The sequence below is a fragment of the Rhinopithecus roxellana genome, chromosome 21, assembly GCF_007565055.1.
Source record: "Rhinopithecus roxellana isolate Shanxi Qingling chromosome 21, ASM756505v1, whole genome shotgun sequence".
Taxonomy (NCBI): domain Eukaryota; kingdom Metazoa; phylum Chordata; class Mammalia; order Primates; family Cercopithecidae; genus Rhinopithecus; species Rhinopithecus roxellana.
Genome location: NC_044569.1, coordinates 28,328,323 through 28,345,065, shown reverse-complemented (window position 1 = coordinate 28,345,065; position 16,743 = coordinate 28,328,323).

Sequence of the window (16,743 nt, the reverse complement as noted above, 5' to 3'; positions counted from 1 at the left end):
TTATTTACTTATTTTTATCTTATTTATATATTTATAGCTATATTTTAGGGGGTTGGTTAAATGCTTGAAAATGAATATTTTCTTAGTACTTTTCAAAAAATGAACTGATAGAAAACTATCTTTTTATTCTCTCTTTTCCTCAAAAATTTTACTGACATTGAAAGTTTAAGGGAAAACTCTCAAAAATCTGATTTTTCCTTTTGTAAGAATTGTACTTTTCTTCCTTCACTTCAATATCAGGTAGTATATGTTTGAAATTAGTCATTGTCAGTTTTTCCTATTTTAATTTGAAAATTGAAAACTTAATTCCAGAAAACTTATTTTTCTTATTACATATCTGGAGGTAACTTTTCTCTCCCATTTTAAGATTTATTCTCTAGAACCCCAATTATGTGTATATATGGGCCCTTCTGTTCCATAAGTATATATATTTTTTCTAATTCTTATTTTTTCTGTTTGGATTTCAGGAGCATATAGTTGGAATAAGCATAGTCCTTAAGACCTCCTCATCTTGATCCTTACATGATCTTCTTTTATTACCTATTAATTGATTTGGCTGTTTTTTATAATATAATTAACACTTACAAAGAATCACCCTCTACCTCAATAGAAAAAGAAACACAAAAAACAATAGCCTACATCTAACTTTGTGGTCTGTCAAACCAAGCCCTTCTCTTCCCCTGCAGAAACCGTAATTTTAAATCTTATATTGATTATTCACTTGCATTTCTTTTTAGTGGGTTTCATATATTCCTAAATATTCATTCCTAAATAAGAATTTTTAAATAACAAAAAAGTTTACAAGTTTCATTTCCAAAATATTAACCTCAGCATGGTTTCCTAAGCCTCCCAGAGCCTGTATTTCTTAACAAGAAAATTATAGTATAATATTAGTATTATTATAGTCTCATACTTGTGAAGTATACTTAATAATAAGTATAATAGTATATTATTAATACTATTATAGTATTATGTTAATGCTACTACTAATATTATACTTAATAATACTAATATACTATTATACTTATAAATAATCGTAATAGTAGAAGTATTCTTATACAAAGAAGATATATGCGGGCACTGATCAGGACATATGCAAATGCAGCAAGCAAAGGACTGCCACAGAATTAAGTCCTCAAGAGACAGTAGCCCATCCCTTCCCTTCCCTTCCCTTCCCACCCCACCCCACCCCACCCCACCCCATTCCATCCCATCCCATTTCTCTACCCTTTGAACTGCAGACACACAAAACTGGATTAATCATAATTCTTTGTTGAAGGTATACTCTCATTATTATTCCATGATGACCACTTAGTTATTTTTATTGATCCAATAAATACCCCAGCAAGCTGCCATCCAAAATAGAAGTTAAAACTTTGACAGTGACCCTTATAAAATCATTTACTTCCACAACCCCATCCCTTTACCTCTCCATTCAATGATTCCTGTATTAATGAATCCTATGTCAATGACTCCATTGCTTTTCATTTAAATAGTAAAAAACGATATATTTTTAAATTCTTAATTGTTTAAAACCATATAAAACAAAAAGAAACTGTGGTACCTATAACTATTTGAGAGTCTTTATAAGATTATATGTTGAGAATCATTGTAGTCAATGTGTTTTTATTTCTTTATAATACACTGGTATTTCAATGTGGTCTTGATTTGCATTTTCCTGACACTAATATTCATGATTATTAGTCATATGTGTTGCTAGTCATATATATTTCTTTCTATTCATGTCTTTGTTATTAGTTATGCTTGTATAACTAATATTTGATCAGTATATGTATTGAAGGTATTTTTCCAGTGTATAACATATTTTTTAATATTTAAAAGATAATTTTAACTTTTTATAGCCTAATGTAAAACATGGCATAATTTTAATAGAATATTTTATTTTTTGATAATTATTCTTTTAGTATAATTAACCTTAAATTTTTTTCTATTTTCAATATTTTGAGTACTTTTAAAGGAATACTTTTCTGCCCACAAGATCCAGGTCTTTAATATCTCAATAAAATATTATAATTTATTTTCGTGGGCATCTTTGCTTTATACTTAATTGATCTTCTAAGTTAGTTACTCTAATTGATGTTCTGTAGGTAGTGGAGAAAGATGAAAGTTTTTTGTTGTTTTGTTTTGTTCTTTTTTGAGACGGAGTCTCCCTTTGTCGCCCAGGCTGGAGTGCAGTGGCGCGATCTCGGCTCACTGCAAGCTCCGCCTCCTGGGTTCACGCCATTCTCCTGCCTCAGCCTCCCGAGTAGCTGGGACTACAGGCGCCCGCCACCGTGCCCGGTTAATTTTTTTTGTATTTTTAGTAGAGACGGGGTTTCACTCTGTTAGTCAGGATGGTCTCGATCTCCTGACCTCGTGATCTGCCCGCCTTGACCTCCCCAAGTGCTGGGATTATAGGTGTGAACCACTGCACCTGGCCAATAGAAGTTTTTTTTTTTTTCCCCAAAGACATAAGACTGTTATATAGGCCGGGCATGGTGGTGGCGAGAGCGCCTGTAGTCCCAGCTACTCGGGAGGCTGAGGCAGGAGAATCGCTTCAACCCAGGAGGTGGAGGTTGCAGTGAGCCGAGATGGTGCCACTGCACCAGCCTGGTGACAGAGCGAGATTACGTCTCAACAAAAAAAAAAAAAAAAAAAAAAAAAGACTATTATATAAAGATAATTTCATAGTATGGAATTGATTGGGAAGCAGTCGGAGACCAGAAAACATTAGTTTCTTGTTCTAATAATTCAAATATATGATGAGACAGAAGAGAACTAAGCCGGCCAAAATAGAGAAAAAAAGGTGAATTTGAGACTTGTTTGGAATAAGACACTATTTTGGTTTGGAAATTTAGATGTACTGTTTATGGATTTATGATACTGCTATTATAAAGGATGACCATATAGGAAATACAGAAGAATATGGGGACTGTTGAATAATATTGTGAAAATGGGGAATGTAAGTGAAATGTAGGAGCATGTCAATGGAACAGGAGGGGAAACAGCAAATTTGAAGTTTCTCTAAGAAATCCAGAAACATGTGTATTGGTTTCCTCTTGCTGCCGTAACAAATTAATACCAAATTAGTGGTTTAAAACAACAAAAATTTACTATGGTTCTGGAGGTCAGGAGTTCAAAATGGGTGAGAAAGGCTATGCTCCTTGAGCCTTTAGGAGAGAATTCGTTTGCTTACTTTTCTGATTTCTAGATGTCACCAGCATTCCTGGGCTCATCAACATTTCTTCCATCTTCGAAATCAGGAGTGTACTATCTTGAAATCAATCTCTCTTTCTCTCTCTCTCTCTTTTTCTCCCCCTTTCTCTTTCTCTCTGACCCTGCTTCAATCATTGTATCATTCTTCGATTCCGACTTTCTTGCTTTTTCTAACGACTCATGTGACTACATTGGGCCCACTTACATAATCCAGGATACTCTCTCCATCTCAAGATCGTGAATGTAGTCATACCTGCAAAGTGCAACAATGTAGGGCAACATATTCACAGCTTTTGGGGTTTGAGTTCTAGCAAACTCATTATATATATATATATATATATATATATTTAGTTTTCTATCCCTTGTTTTCATCTCTCTCTGTAACAATTTCTGCTTCTGGCTTTGTGTACTTCAATTTTTACCTGCTGCTTCTCTTATTTCCTATACTGCTCTTAGTATGTTCTGCAAAATGATTTACTCATTTTTCAACATGAAGCACTTTTATTGCTCAGTTTTGTGTGGGGTTAATGCCATACAGCCTAGTTTGTTCAGAGGATGTAGATGGTGGCCCAGTCCAGGAAGCCCAGTCACTGGGTGGGATCCGATTACACAGAGCGTGACAATTCACAAGGCAGGAAGATCCTTAACGTCAGCTTTCTCTTTTTAAGGGACTGGAGGGTGGGGCAGCCTTTAGTGTCAGACTCCTCCACCAAGGTTGTTTCATACAGCACATAAATTGTTCTTCGAAAGGTTTTAGACTCAAGCCTGTTTGGTTAAGCCTCTTTGATGTCTGTTTTTTTGTGTTTTTCTTTTGCATCCCACTGCAAGGGCCAAGAGGGGGCAGCAAACCCTCTCAAAAGGAAGCCTGCACCAACGTGTGAGTGGTTTGTGACAGCAGTTTACGGGGTTATCCTTACTTTCCTTATTCTCTGACGATTTTGTCCTCCTTTCCTTGTTTGTAAAAATAAGATTTAAATTTTTAATACCATGCACTTTCTCCCTTGCCATTCGTGGTTGCTTTCAAATCTGCAATGTTAAAAATTATGTCCCTGTTTTCTACAGAGTAGAGGTATGAGAATTGACAAATTTGAATTTTGAGATTTTATCAAGACTGAAAAAGTACAGAATAATGTAGATAATTTTCTGTCAAATGACCTTTACTTTAGAAAAAGGCTTTAAATCATAGCTCTAACTCTTCTAAAATCATAACGCTTAACATAACAAAAAATATTGTGATATAGATTCATAATTTAGATTTCTAGAAGAATATTTCAAGTAAGTATAAGACATTTTGAATAGCTAAAAAGAGGAAACTTATTCTTTCATTTTTCATTTTGCAAGGTTTTCCTGTGAAAAAGAAAAAGAAGACAATGAAAAAGCCAGAACAAACATGAGAAACAGAGAGAGAAGAAAGAATAATAATCCCTGGCAAATTAGACATCACAGATTACACAGGATTCCTTATTTTTTTATTTTATTTAATTAATTAATTTTTTTTGAGATGGAGTCCTGCTCTGTGGCCCAGGCTGGAGTGCAGTGGCACAATCTCGGCTCACTGCAACCTCCGCCTCCCAGGTTCACGTTGTTCTCCTGCCCATCACCACGCCCTACTAAATTTTTGTATTTTTACTAGAGACGGGATTTCACCATGTTAGCCAGGATGGTCTCGATCTCCTGACCTCGTGATCCGCCCGCCTCGGCCTCCCAAAGTGCTGGGATTACAGGTGTGAGCCACCGTGCCTGGCCCACAATATTCTTTAATAACACGGAGTTTGATATTAAAACAACTTAAAGATAATTCAGAGAAAGATTTCATATTGATAGAATATACTTCCAACAAGGAAGCATGAAAGTTATGAATGTGCTTGTTTATTACAGGTTTGAAATATCTGGAGTAGAATTTGATGAAAATAAAAGAATATGAAAACAGTGATCAGTGTAAGAAACATTAAAAATTATATCGGCAAAAGTTAGACCAAATAGAGAGAAATAAGTATGAATACTGTGGCTTGAATCATGCAATTAAGAAGCCTGAGCACTCATAAAAACATACCTCCAAGAGGGATTTCATATTATTTTCAAACATCGATGAATAGTCACAGACATTTACCCTGTATTAAGCCACAAATATTACATTAAGTTCTCAAAGAAATAATTATACAGTCACTCTTTTCTGACTATGAAGTCAAAATAAATCCTATGCATTGTATTTAACATTTGTTTGTAAAAGTATTTTATTTTTGTAGTTTATCAAATTCTAAACTGCAAACTATTCATAGACAATAGTGAAAGGACTACAGGTTAGGAACTATGGAAAGTAATCACACCGATACTGACAAAAATTGTACTGCTTTATGTGGTGGCACATGCCTGTAATCCCAGCTACTCAGGAGGCTGAGGCAGAAGAATCACTTGAACCCAGGAGGTGGAGGTTGCAGTGAGTCAAGATTGTGCCACCCACTCCAGCCTGGGTGACAGAGCGAGATTGTAAAAACAAAAATTGTATTGCTTTAAATATATTTATTAAAAAGAAAAAAGGTAAAAGTAATGAAGTATTCAAGAAACAAAAGGACAAAAATTAAAGAAAGTACAATGTCAAAATTAATATGAAGAAAAGTAGAAAGGAGTAAAATAGAAAATCAACAGTTTTAAAAATGCAAAAAGCAAACTCACCTAATAAAACCAAAACCTGGTTCACTGGAAAAAAAATTTTGGCAAAAATAATTAAGAGTGGAGAGGTTGGGGTGGTGGGAAGAAATGTAGTGCTTGGAAAAAGAGACAACTAAAAATATGGTTATTTGAAAAAAAATGATTAGAGACATCTAACATTAAATATATATTTAGAATTCTAGACTTTTACATGATGGATAATTTCTTTTTTTAATTTTATTGTAATTTTAACTTCTGGGATACATGTATAGGACATGGCGCTTTGTTACATATACGAATGTGTACTACGGTGGTTTGCTGCACCTATCAACCCATCACTTAGGTATTAAGCCCCACGTGCATTAGCTATTTGTCCTGATTCTGTTCCTCCTTCCAGCCCCTGACATGCCCCAGTGTTCATGGTTCCCCTCCCAGTGTCCATGTGTTCTCATTGTTCAGCTTCCACTTATAAGTGAGAACATGCGGTGTTTGCTTTTCTGTTCCTGTGTTAGTTCGCTGAGGATAATGGTTTCCAGCTCCATCCATGTTCCTGCAAAGGACATGATCTTTTTCCTTTTTATGGCTGAATAGTATTCCATGGTATATATGTTCCACATTTTCTTTATCCAGTCTACCAAAAATGGGCATTTGGGTTGATTCCATGTCTTTGCTATTGTGAATAGTGCTGCAATGAACATATGGGTGCATGTATCTTTATAATAGAATGACTTATATTCCTTGGGGTATATACCCAGTAATGGGATTGTAGGTCAAATGGTATTTCTGTTGCTAAATCTTTGAGAAATTGCCACACTGTCTTCCACAATGGTTGAGCTAATTTACATTCCCACCAACGGTGTAATAATCACTATTCTGACTGGTATGAGACAATATCTCATTGTGGTTTTGATTTTTTATTTCTCTAATAATCTGTGATGTTGAACTTCTTTTCATAAGTTTGTCGGTCACGTAAATGTTTTCTTTTAAGAAATGTCTATGTCCTTTGCCTACTTTTTGATTTTGTTTTCTTGTAAATTTAAATTCCTTGTAGATTCTGGATATTAGACCTTTGTCAGATGGATAGATTGTAAAAATTTTCTCCCATTCTGTAGGTTGTCTGTTCACTCTGATAATAGTTTCTTCTGCTGTGCAGAAGCTCTTTAGTTTAATTAGGTCCCATTTGTCAACTTTTGCTTTTGTTGCAATTGCTTTTGGTGATTTCATCATGAAAACTTTTCCTGTGCCTACGTCTTGAATGGTATTGCCTAGATTTTCTTCTAGGGTTTTTATAGTTTCAGGTTTACATTTAAGTCTTTAATCCATCTCTTGAGTTAATTTTTGTATAAAGTGTAAGGAAGGTTTCTGGTTTCAATTTTCTGCATATGTCTAGCCAGTTTTCCCAGCACCATTTATTAAACAGGAAATGCTTTCCCCATTGCTTATTTTTGTTAGGTTTGTTGAAGATCAGATGGTCATAGATGTGTAGCCTTATTTCTGAGATCTCTGTTCTGTACTACTGGTCTATGTGTCTGCTTTTTACCAGTATCATGCTGTTTTTGTTATTGTAGCCTTGTAATATAGTTTGAAGTAAGGTAGCATAATGCCTTCAGCTTCTTTCATTTTGCTTAGGATTTTTTGGTTATACAGGCTCTGTTTTGGTTCCATATGAATTTTAAAGTAGCTTTGATTTTAATTTTGTGAAGAAAATGGTAGTTGAATGAGAATAGTATTGAATCTATAGATTACTTTGGTCAGTATGGCCATTTTCATGATACTGATTCTTCCTATCCATGGGCATGAAATGTCTTACCATTGTTTTTGTCTTCTCTTACTTCCTTGAGCAGTGGTTTGTAGTTCTCCTTGAAGAGGTCCTGCACATGTCTTGCTAGTTGTATTCCTAGATATTTTCTCTTTGTAACAATTGTGAATGGGAGTTCATTTATGATTTGGATCTCTGCTCGTCTATTGTTGGTGTAAAGGAATGCTTGTGATTTTTGCACATTTATTGTGTATCCTGAGACTTTGTTGAAGTTGCTTATCAGCTTAAGGAGCTTTTGGGCTGAGATGATGCGGTTTTCTAGGGATCATATTGCCTGCAAACAGAGACAGTTTGACTTCCTCTCTTCCTATTTGAATACCCTATCTTTCTCTTGCCTGATTACCCTGACCAGAACTTCCAATAATATGTTGAATAGGAGTGATGAGAGAGGGCATCCTGTCTTGTGCCGGTTGTCAAGGGGAATGCTTCCAGCTTTTGCCCATTCAGTATAATATTGGATGTGGATTTGTCATAAATGGCTGTTATTATTTTGAGCTATGTTCCACCAATACTTTGTTTACTGAGTTTTTAGCATGAAGGACGGATCACAAGATCAAGAGATTGAGACCATCCTGGCCAACATGGTGAAACCCCATATCTACTAAAAATACAAAAACTAGCTGGGCGTGGTGGTGCGCACTTGTAGTCCCAGCTACTCGGGAGGCTGAGGCAGGAGAATCGCTTGAACCGGGAGGTAGAGGTTGCAGTGAGCCGAGATCGCGCCACTGCACTCCAGTCTGATGACAGAGTGAGACTGTCTCAAAAAAAAAAAAAAAAAAGTTATTATACTTTATTTTGTAAGTAGTGTACGTTTTATAGAAAAATCGCTCATAAAGCACAGAATTCTAATTTACTCTTTAACTCCTCCAGTTTCCCCTATTATAAAAATTTTCCATTAATGTGATATATTTGTGACAATTGATGAGCAAATATTGACACATCAACTAATGTCCATAGTTTGTATCAGGGTCCACTCTTTGTGTGGTACATGTTACGGGTTTTTGACAAACGTATAATGACATGTATCCACAATTACAGTATCATATAGAATTGTTTCACTGCCCTAAAAGCCCCTGTGCTCCACCTATTCATCCCTTACTTTCTCCCTCCACACCCCTGGCAACAACTAATTTTTCTTTTTTTCTAACTGTTTCCATAGTTTTGCCATTTCCAGAAAAATCACATAATTGGCATCATGCAGTATGTAGCTTTTGCAGATTGGCTTCTTTCCTCTAGCAATGTTCATGTACATTTCATCCATGCCTTTTCATGGTTTGATGGCTAATTTCTTATAAGTGCTGAATAATATTCCACTGTATGGATACGCTGCAGTTTATTTATTCATCTAGCTATTGAAGGACATCTGTTTGCTTCCAGATCTTGACGATTATGAATAAAGGTGCTATAAAATTTCAGTGCAGGTTGTTGTGTGATGCTAAGTTTTCGATTAATTTGGGTAAATACCAAGGATCATGACTGCTGGACTCTATGGGTAAGAGTATGCTTAATTTTGTAAGAAATTTTCAAACTGTTTTCCAAAGTGTCTGTACCGCTTTGCATTCCTACCAGCAGAGAATAAGAATTCCTATTGCTCCTTGTCGTCAACAGTATTTGGTTTTCCCGATGTTTTGGATTTTAGCCACTCTGATAAGTATATAGCAGTACTTAATTGTTGCTTTAATCTGCAATTTACTGATGATATATGGTGCTGAGCATCTTTTAATGTGCCTATTTGCCATCTGTTATCTTCTTTGGTAGGATGTCTGTTGAGATCTTTTGTGCATTGTTAAATTGGGTTATTTTCTTCTTCCTGTTGAGATTTAAGAGTTCTTTGTACTAGTCCTTTATCTGATATTTGTTGTGCAAATATTTTCTCCCAGTTTGTGGCTTGTCTTTTGATTCTCTTAATATTGTCTTTTACAGGATAGAATCCTGTATTTTTAAATGATCTGATTTATAGGAGAAGACGGTATAGTCCCAAGGTCATATCTCATAGGGTTGTGATAAGGCCACCCAATCACCGGGTTACCTTCGTTAAAAGAGACAGGGACCCTAGGCGAGTGGCTATGTCTGTTTTTCCCTTGTTCAGGTTTTACTTTGTCAGAAAAAAATGAACTAATTAGGGTTTTCTTCTAAAACTGGCTTCTAAAATTTGTGAGAAGTTTTTGCTTTTGATTTTACTGTTTATTTTTTCTTTTTGGATCAGTTTCAAGTGGCCTTTTTACATTTAGTAACTCTAGGTGTGACTGGAAGTAGGAAAAAAAAAACTTTTAGGAAAAAAAAACCCATTAATTTTCTTACTATTCTATCATTAGCAGAAAGTGTCCTATCAGGAGGCAAACCTGAAAACTCACATTAAGAGAGGATACTTACTGAGGTGTATCAATATAATTGCACCTGCATCTTATCAAAGAAACCAAAGATCAAACCCTCTGACTCCTAAGTATTAAAAACATGCAAAATAGAGTCAGCAACATAAGCTAGTCCCTTCCAGTCGAATGCATTTGATTTGCAAAGTGCATAAAATGTTTTCACACTCTGAAATCATTTTCAGATATTAGATTCAACAATTTCCTGAAATGGTTAGCAGTTCTTTTAAAAATGAGAAAATCAGCAGCCCTTGAGCTGTAAGGCATAAAAATATGTATCTACAAGAACTATTTTCAAAGAGCAGAATACAAATACATCTGCTTGTGTCCCACACATCATCAAACAATTGCTTATTCCTAGTATATGTTCTGCTGCTGGGGAAAAGGCACACAGCTCTCGTTCCTTCCATTATATATTTGAGATAGTTCACTCCAGTCTCAACTTAAGGCTTCTTAAATAAATAGTAAATCTAGTGGCAAATACAGAAGTCAATATATATATTTGTGCCATTTAATTCTAGTTACAAATCATGTGTTGAGCTTTCTGTTTAGAAATGGCATGAAATGGAGTCCTTTTGATGCATGCAGAAACTAAACTTTGTTTTCTGTTTTACTTATTTATTTATTTATTTATTTTGAGATGGAGTCTCACTCTGTCTCCCACGCTGGAGTGCAGTGGTGTGATCTCGACTTACTGCAACCTCCGACTCCCAGGTTCAAGCTATTCTCCTGCCTCAGCCTCTGGAGTAGCTGGAACTACAGGTGCTTGCCACCACATCCAGCTAATGTTTGTATTTTTAGTAGAGATGAGGATTTGTTATGTTGGCCAGGCTGGTCTCAAATTTGTGACTTCAGGTGATCCACCCACTTCACCTGAAGTGTTGGGATTACAAGCGTGAGCCACTGCACCCGGCCAACTTTGTTTTCTAATATGAAGATGGCAAAAGTCCCTGGAAGTTTTCAGAAAGACTACATCTGCATGCCCAGAGAAAATCCATAACCTGTGGTCCTGTCACTAAATGTTTTGTTGCTGCTGTAATTTTCCTGTATGTCTTTTAGTCTTTCATGTGGATGCCATTTCCCCAAAAGTTCCAGACCTTAATCATAGCTGTTAAAAATGTGCCATTTGAACGAAGATATGGCTTAGTCCTTGTATTGGTTTGCTAGGACTGCCTGAAGAAAGTACCACATATTAGGTGGTTCAAACAAAATAAATTTATTATCTCACAGTTCTGGAGGCTGGAAGTTCAAGATCAAGGTATTGGCAGAGCCCATGAAGGATCTTGTCCCAGCGCTCTCTCTGGTTTGTAGATGTCTATCTTCTCATCTTCTTTCTGTGACTTCACGTCATCTTCCCTCTGTCTGTATCTGTGTCCACATTTTCCTCTTCCTATTAGAACACCACTTGTATTGGATTACAGCACACACCAAAGACCTCATTTTAACCAAGTTATCTCTACAAAGAGTCTATCTCCAAATAAAGACATATTCTAGAGTACTGGCAGTCAATACCATACATATGAATGTCAACATATGGATTTGAGAGGTTAATACAATACTGTCCTTAACAGTCATTTTACAGATACCTCACAAAAATCTAAGCTGAGAGGTAGCTTTTCCATGGTTCTATTCCCCATTCATTTTTAGGGCATTTAAAAACAACTTAGGATACACAAAACAATATAATGTCAGAAATTGCAGGTTATTAAGAATGAGGTATTAGCGTGTACGTTCTGTAGTTTCCTTTGAAAAAATACATGAGTGAAATAATGCAAGTTTTTTTTTTTCCCTAAAACTTACCTTTTTTTTCCTAAAGGTAAACATTTGCTTTCTCATTATTCTCATATACATTCTCATTTAGTTTTACAAAAGCAAAATAAAATGATGAATAGTATTTTTTTTTCAAAGAACCTTCTCAAGAAACTGGAGCTATTGTAAATTACTTCATATCTGGGTTGTCTTAGTGAACGGTGACACTTTCTGGTACTTTTCCTTTTTCTTCTTCCTCCTGTTTCTTCCACCAGAGTAAATGTTTTCTAGTTTTCTCATATATTCTTCATCGAAATAGACTCTTAGGAAGGACAGATGAATTCCTTTACACTGAAATGTAAAGTCAGGACTTAATAGTGCCATTTTCCATGAATATTTTGACTTTAATTCAAAATCATTTCAGTAAAGGAATAAAATGTTCATTTCCACCCATGGAATTATAAACATGATGGACTTTGTGACGTCTCCCTCCCCAGATTGTAGAACCCTCATGTGGCCTGTGAGAGTTAAACCAGTTAATAAATAAGCATGTAAAATATTGTCTGGAACACAGTAAACTTTTTTTTTTCTTGAGACAGAGTCTCGCTCTGTCACCCAGGCTGGAGTGCGGTGGCCGGATCTCGGCTCACTGCAAGCTCTGCCTCCCAGGTTCATGTGATTCTCCTGCCTCCGCCTCCTGAGTAGCTGGGACTACAGGTGCCCGCCACCTCGCCCGGCTAATTTTTTTTTTTAAGTATTTTTTTTGTATTTTTAGTAGGGATGGGGTTTCACCACGTGTGCCAGGATGGTCTTGATCTCCTGACCTCGTGATCCGCACACTTCAGCCTTCCAAAGTGCTGAGATTACAGGCATGAACCACAGCACCCAGCCCACAGTAGACTTTTAATATGTCTTAGCTATTACTATTGTAGCTAAACATTTTGAATAATATACACAAATGAGTTAATTTAGTAATGAAGGATCTATAAAAACTTTTCCAGCAAATTGAGGGAGCATTTTTTCAGGCCAATCCATTCCACATTTTTATTTATCTTATTTCTTTTATTTTTTTCCTCTCAGTGTTAACTTATTTTTCACAGAATATTCTTTCCATTCTTTCCCTGAAATAAAGCTGTAACTTACATCTGGTCCAGTATGACCGTATTTACTTTTATTTGCACAGTTTCTTAGGCTTCTAGTTTGTGATTGTTGTACTTGAGGGACAGACACAGGTGGAAATTGTAAATTAATGTCTCTGTGAAAGTAATCATTTGCAAAGTATCTTGGACACTTGAAAGGCATTTATCATGTAAAGTGGCTTTGTTTATTAATTGTTAATTATGATTAAGTGATGATGCCAAATAGAAACAACAGAGACCCTTGCTCTTCACAGCCTCGGTTCTTCTCAGAGCCTTCCTGCTACTTTGCTGAAAATAACGTTCAGAGCTTATTTATTGAAACTATTAGAATAACTCTACTGGATTTTGGAATGAACAAACTAGCAAAAGAACATATGGCTGCAGAATGCAAAGCGTCCTCCTGCCCAAAGAACTGACTGTGGGAAAGAGTATCCATTTGCTACTATATGATGCTTGCATTTTTCAGTTTCTCTTTTTATCATCATAATTACCATTGCCTGGGTGGTTGCAATTACCCATTTCTTACTGTCTGCCTTGTCCTGACCAGAATTTAATCAAGCTTCTCTCCTCCCCAACTTGATCAAGCACTAAAATTGAGAACATGTCCCCTGACTTGCTTCTCCTGAGCATCGACTGACCATGGATGAGATGAATTTCCTATCAGATTCCACCAGTTATGGCCCCTTGCATGCCCAACTTCCCCTTAAAAATTCCTGCAAAGGGCCAGGTGTGGTGGCTCACGCCTGTAACCAGCACTTTGGGAGGCCAAGGGCAGGCGGACCACGAGGTCAGGAGCTGGAGACCAGCCTGGCCAACATGGTGAAACCCCGTCTCTACTAAAAATGCAGAAATTAGCTGGGTATAGTGGCACGTGCCTGTAATCCCAGCTACTCGGGAGGCTGAGGCACGAGAGTAGCTTGAACCCAGGAGGCAGAAGTTGCAGTGAGCCACTCCAGTCTGGGTGACAGAGCGAGATTCCATCTCAAAACAGGAAACAAACAAAAATTCCTGCAAGGGTCTTTTCCCCTTTCCTTATAAATTAAAAGCCTTTCCTATTTGGATGAGACACTTGCAGATTTCTGAGATAGAAGGGTTCTCTCTATTGTAATAATATTTTTGAATAAAGTCTCTGATCATCTAAGTCTAGATTTTGTTGAGCTTTCCCTCTCTTTCTTGGTGTGCTGTCATCCTATTATTCCCTTGGTTTTAAATATTGTCTAGTCAGTGATGATGATGGTGATGATGATAGTGGTGAAGGCGATGATGGTGATAATGATAATGGAGACGATGATGGCAATGACGGCGATAATGGTGATGATGGTGATTATTAATAAGACTCATCTTAGTAAGGGCAAATACTAATAAAAATTAGATGCTAAATTTTTCCTTTGAAAAGACTCACCCCGTATTTTAGAACATTTGCTTCAGAAAACTTGTAACTGTAGCTTCTTCCTCTGCCATTTTGAAACGTATAGAATTTTTTTTTTAGAGCTAAATAAGTCTTTTCATGACCGAGGATTGTCTTTCTTAAGTCCCTGAGAGCCATCTCTTCGAAATGTAATCATTTAGGAAGACAGTGCATATATCTCTCATTTTTTTTTTTTTTTTTTTTTTTTTTTTGAGACGGAGTCTCGCTCTGTCGCTCGAGCTGGAGTGCAGTGGCTGGATCTCAGCTCACTGCAAGCTCCGCCTCCCGGGTTCCCGCCATTCTCCTGCCTCAGCCTCCCGAGTAGCTGGGACTACAGGCGCCCGCCACCTCGCCCGGCTAGTTTTTTGTATTTTTAGTAGAGACGGGGTTTCACCGTGTTAGCCAGGATGGTCTCGATCTCCTGACCTCGTGATCCGCCCATCTCGGCCTCCCAAAGTGCTGGGATTACAGGCTTGAGCCACCGCGCCCGGCCGTTCATTTTTTATAGAAAGATAGAAGCCTCACTTCAGCAGACACCTCTCTCAAAATGATTTCTGGTTATAAAGATTTAAGAAATGTATTTTTCTTTGTGTAAAGTCAATTGGCAAACACAGATCCTCACCCCAATTACCAAATGCATTTAGGTTGAGCTATGGGCACCAAATTGTGCCATCAATTTTTCTTACCTGAGGACTAGTGGTGATTTATCTTGAAAGCATGTGTGTAATGGGTTGAATCTGCTTGACTATGCAAAATGGTGAGATTTCCATTCATCTTTGTGATCTTTTAGAAGAATGCTGGTGATGCACACCACACGGTTTCATGCTTATTCAATATATATATTTTTTATCTCTTCTACATTTGTGAAGAGGTATTCTGGGTTGGAAAGAAATTTTTTAAAAAAATTTGTGGTTCCCCAACATTGGCCATAATACATGTTGATAATATATTTTGCCTAATTTTCCCTTCTCAATAACTTAATGAGATAGGTATTATAGGAATATGTGACCTGGAGGTTAGGCACTTTGCTCAAGTCTAAAGGGACATGGATGTTCAGCCTTCTAAAAATAGGTCTTCTGGCTTCAGGGTCTGAGTATTTTTCACATATGCTGTTCTCATTTAGAGTTTGGGGGTTTAGGGTTTAACAAACTTTGTACTGGGCCTCCATTGCTCATGTTCTACTAAATGACACATACATTTTATGGTAAGTTATTAGCGTTCACATGAGGCATGATATAGAATCAGAGGAAGAAAACCATGAGGGGGCATGGAAGGTTAGAAGCGTGGTACTGTTCTCCTCTAACGCATCCTCTGGACCAATTCTATTTGCTCTTAGATCTCTATGTAACTCACTGATGGCCAAGTATCCAAGTGTCCCTGGAGACCACCTGGAATTCTCTGAAATACACAGCTTTTCTTTTCTTCCAATTTTTATTGTAGATTCAGGGGTACATGTGTAGGTTTGTTACAAGGATATGTTGTGTGATGCTGAGGTTTGGGGTAAGATTGAACCTGTCACCAGCCATTGACCATAGTACGCAATAGGATGTTTTTCAATCCATGCTCTCCTCCATCCTTTCCCCTCCTTGTAGTCCCCAGTGTCTGTTGTTCCCATTCTTATGTCTAAAACATACAGCTTTGAATAGTCTTTATTTTGACCCATTTCACCATTCTGTTTTAAATGCTTCCACTGATCAGCATACTTCCTTCCCCAATCCTTTTGCATCATTTCTACCTCCCGGCTAGGACTGAAGCTGTTTCCTGAGAATGCAGTGTCCTGACAGCAGTGTCAAAAACTTTCCACACAATCTCCCACCAAAAATATGATGTCTGTCAGGCCAGTTCACACATTATTTCCTGGCATGCAACATAGACATTTTACCCTCTTTATTGCTGTCGCCTACCAAATTTTCGATTATCTATCCTTTTATTCATTAAAGATCCTAGCTTGATTTTTTTTTTTTAATATCCACTCTTGACATTCTCATGAGTGGTCTGACCTTTCAGGTTTTAGAGGTTCAGCTCTGGGTCTCCATCTTTCCCTCTCTCTCTCTCTCTGGATATGCTCTTCTATCATTCTTTTGGTTTTAAATATTCTCTAGACAGTAACAACACCCAAATTTATATTTCTCATCCAAAATTCTCTGAGTTCCTAAGCCATGTATTTAAATGCCTAACAGTTCCACTTGGCTGAATCATAGACATCTCAAATTTAGCTCATCAAAAGATAGAATTTTCCAATACGAACCTCCCCCAGGATTGGGTGTTTCACTAAATGGTACCACCAACTCTCCAAACATTAAAATCAGAAACTTGGAAATCCTCTTTGATTACTCTTTTTTCCTTAATCCTTCGCATCTATCTTATCAGTAAGTTTCTTGACTAAATCTTCAA